Genomic DNA, 4,852 nt, shown 5'->3' on the forward strand with positions numbered 1-4,852 from the left:
TGCCATAAGTAACAACAACAACAGTCTGAAAGATTTAAATTACTAAATTAACTGTCATTATTTAATCTATGGTATAAATCTAAGACGTATCGTATAAATTTGAAATATGATAAGCACTAATCTTAAGTCAGCGAAGTTTCACACCACACTTACTACATATTAACGTTTGTTTAAGATTTAGAATCAGTTACAAAAAATATGTACCACACATTTAAACACAGTGTATAGCCAGTCTCAATTAGTAATCCTCTAAATATATTATGCACTTAGTCGGCTATGAGGTCATTGATGGTTTTAATAAGACAGATGATTGCCAATAGGTAGTAAAGACTAAACATGAAGTAGGTTCAAAAATTTCAATAATACTTTGATTCATTAAACAAATTTATTGGGAAAATAATATGTAATACATTTCAGCTGATTAGTCCGGCAGCCCGATTGTGTTTTATTTAATTTTATTCAAGAAACAAAGAAATAAAACACAATAAAGATATTTGATTTTTTATATATATATAGTTTAAGTTATGATTTTTTCTTCTAAATAATACATTAGTTTTCTTCATCAAATCTTTATAATGTAGAATCTATTTTTTCTTTAATTTTCAGTTCTTAATGATTTTATTATATGAATTTTGCTAATTTGCGAAATGTTTTATGTAATATTGAGAATTTTTTTAATTAATTAACATGTTAACTTCTTATAAAAATTTCTGTGAAAACAAATTTGTAAAAAATAAATTATTGAATTAATTAATCACTAAATTATACAAGATATATTTTTAAAAATCGAAAGCTTAAGTGTTGTAAATATGAATGCATTATAAAGTTAAAGCATTGAAAATTTGTTCTTCAATCACACAAAAGAATTCTAATTCTCAATAACAATTCGTGAAATTTGAAGCTATGAGTGCGTTATAAATGTGTTTTTTTCTGTTAAGTTATACATGAATTAATATGAAAATGTCGCCAAGTTGGCATATTATCTGTAACACATTGTGACACGCATGATCCAACAATAGATCAAAACTCCCAATAGAGCAAAATGTTAAATCAAGAAATATCAAATTTGGCAATTAGGGTATTTCTTGGATAATAGATGATTAGGGATTGCAATATCGGTATACTGAATACCAGTATTTTGAGCCATTTGTACAATTTTGTAATACCGGTATTCACAAGTTTAAATACCGTTTTTTCGGTATTTACTAGAAATTTTTTAAAATGTCTCCACCATACATTCAGGAATCAAACATAGCAAAATAGATACGTTTTTGTTTTTATGTCTCCCTAATGGGCGAAATTAATTAGACTGTGAATACAAAGTTACATCGTACAATCAAGAAAAGTGATAAAATACTGTTTGACAACGGTTTGTAATTCCTCCACGCTTCTGCGCATGCGTTAGGATGGGTTTAATTTTAATGGGACGACAAATAGGGGTGAGAGGAAAGGAGGGGATGTTTACATTTAAAAATGAAGACTCGCGGTTTTGTGAGACGTAAAATATTAGATAATTAATGCTGAATATCTTACGATATTTACATAATTATAATAGTTTTAAAAATGAAAATTAAAAAGAATAAAAGAGACTAAACTTAATCAAGTTTGAATTAGTTACAATAAATGTTCTTAAAATTTTTTACCCACAAACCTATCCACATTCAGAAAAATTCGGTACAGTTATCGAAGATAATGATGATACTAATGTCAATAGTGAAAAGGAATTGTCTCTTGAACAAAAATTAGAATTAGCGATAAATTCAACAACCAAAATACAATACAGAATTGTGCAAGTTGAAATGCAATAACTTGTGCAGATGGCAAAGTTTTATCGCATTCGGATGAACGGTACGGTAGCGCATAAAATACAAACAAACAAAAATTCGTTTTTATATATTAGATAATTAAAATATAAATTTATATCTAGAATATAAGAAATTATAAAAAAGCTGAAAAAAATCGATATATCAAAACCATTTGTTCTAAGTAAGATGCATGTAATGAGCAATATCTAGGGATTGCAATACCGGTATTTTGAGCCATTTCTACAATTTTGTAATACCGGTATTCACGAGTTTAAATACCGGTTTTTCTGTCTTTACTAGAAATTTTTTTTACTCCTAACAGTTTACTCCTAATGATGGAACGATTTTTGAAACTGAGAAATCCAGTCCAAAAAGCAATAATCGACTTAAACCTACAAATTAATTTTTCAGATAATGAATTCGACTTAATATCCAGAACTATATCAGCTCTTCATCCAATAAAACTAACTACTGAGACATTATGTCGGAGAGATTCTAATTTATTAACAGCTAATGCAAGAATAAATTTCGTGTTGCACTCATTGAAAGAACAGCACACCACTATCTGAAGAATTACATGTTACATTAAAAAATCGCACAGAAGAAAGGCATACCGAAATAAAAAATATCTTCCTGTATTTAAATAATTATAATGATTTTAAAAATGAAAATGAAAAAGAAGAAAATAGACTAACCAATTCAAATCTGATCAAGTGAATAGTAAATTTTCTTAAAATATTTTACCCACACACCTATACACATTCAGAAGAATTCGGTACAGTTATCGAAAATTATGATGACACTAATGTCCATAATGAAAAGGAATTGTCTCTTGAACAAAAATTAGAATTAGCGATAAATAAAAAAATTTCAACAACCAAAATACATTACAGAAATCAGCTATATCCAAAACCATCCGACGAGAAATCGATTTATTTGAAGATGAGGGATTTAGAGGTAAATACTTGGAAAACGTATATCGCGCATTGCTAACAGTAGCACCTACTAGCGTAGATGCGGAAAGAACGTTTTCGACAGCTGGTCATTTTTGCACAAAATTACATTCCAGGCTTAATGACAGTACAATGGATGCATTATGTTTTTTAAGATGACATTTCAAAAATTTGTAATAATACCACAGACTGAATAGTGATATTTAAACTTTTTTGTGATTTAAATAGACGTCGTGTAAATAAACGTCGTTGTTTTCTTTTCTACTGCCGCCTGCTGATTGAGCGTTCTGCACACCATATAACTCCCACTATCTAAACGAACCCGGAAATTTCGTAACAATATTATACAATTTTTGCGTATACACGTAGCATTGTTACACTACCAATGAAATAGTAATCAGATGCAGTTCATCACTGTTACTAACATACAAATCTTTGTATGGAAATTGGAAATAAAATCGCAACTTATTTATTTGTCCAGAATTTTATAAAATGCGTGACCAAACGCAAACGAAACTAAGAAATGTCCTATTGCCTTTTGCATGGATTTTCTAACATTCAAATTTGCCTCTCAAAAAAACTATCAAATGCATTAATTATTAAGAAATATTTCTAACTGTGAGCTAAATAAAGTGTAATAAAGTCTCTATTAATATTTTTTTGTTTCAGCCCTATTTTTTTTATTTAGTTAGAGGGGGGGGGGCAAGCATGAATCTCTGAAACTACAACTCAAGCATCAACTATTGTTGCTATAGTTAAGCAATTGATAATTCCAACAAGAGTTGTAATTCAGGATTGATTATCAATCTAAAGATATTTGAAATATTCTCATGTGATGATGTTTCGAATTAGAGGTTCGAATCTGTTTTACAACAATATTTTTTTCCGTTTTAGTTATTAGATATATAGTTACAAGGGGTTAAGTAATATCCAATACATTTATTTTTATTTGCACATTATCTCTGCTATATAACTCAGAGCAAATTTAAAAACTAAAATGAAGACAGACGAATCAAAATTACCTGAAACATTATCGTGCTGCTATAGATCAAGTTAGAAGTTCAAATCTCCTTTAAATTTTTATCTGTTTTAGTTTAATTATATTAACCCTTTCTAGGGCCATGGGAAGTATGCTTCCACCAAATTCATCAACCTTTGAATAAAGTTATGTAGGTTGGCATAAGTTCTTACAATTTTTTTAATAAGACAGAAACTAAGATGCTTCAGTTTCTTATCTCACACAAAATGATCTATCTTGATTTGTTAATTAACCAAATTAATTAATCAAATTAAATTTATCTAATAATGTTAAATGAATCACTTTTATTAAGTCAATTTCAATCCTAAAGATATTTTAATATACCATGAGTAGAAAAAAATGGCCTTTTAAAGGGTTAACATCCCGTTTTAAAGCAACACTAGGGCTATTTTGTGACGAACCTTCGCAGTCAAATGACGAGGACGATACCTAAACTGACATCCCCTCTCCAAGCTTCCACACCACACCACGTTTGGCCCCAATGAATTTAACGAGCACCAAACCCGCTTACACGACGGCACTTCGGTAGAATCAGGTCTGGAATCTGAAACCCTCTGGTTCCGAAGCCAAGACCTTACCACAAGTTCACCGTGGCACTCAATTTTTGTCTGATTATTTTTTTTTTGGAGCAAATTATTACTTCTCTAAAAAGGAAATTTTCTGAATTTTTTAATTATTTACTGAATTTTATTTTATCAGCAATATCAAACAATTTCACTGGTATCAACAAGAGATTAAAGATTTAAAAATATACGGCAAGAAATTTGATCTGTTTACTATGGCTGACATAACTTCCAGGATATTTTTGAAACAATGCTTTCAAATGCTTTGTCAACGGTGGCGGTGAAATGTCTGACGATGTCATCAAAAACGAGACGAGTTTTTAAGTAAGACGGATGAAATTTGATTTGCAATCGTTACACCTAAATTGAAGGCCTGTATAACATTTTTTTTTTTTTGATAAAATTATCTAGAAGGATTTTTGCCTATTGCATGAACATGATAATTCAGGAATGCCGAAAGAATTCTGGATAAAATTCCTCAAAGGATAGAAT

This window comes from Argiope bruennichi, chromosome 1 (assembly GCF_947563725.1).
Source record: "Argiope bruennichi chromosome 1, qqArgBrue1.1, whole genome shotgun sequence".
NCBI lineage: Eukaryota > Metazoa > Arthropoda > Arachnida > Araneae > Araneidae > Argiope > Argiope bruennichi.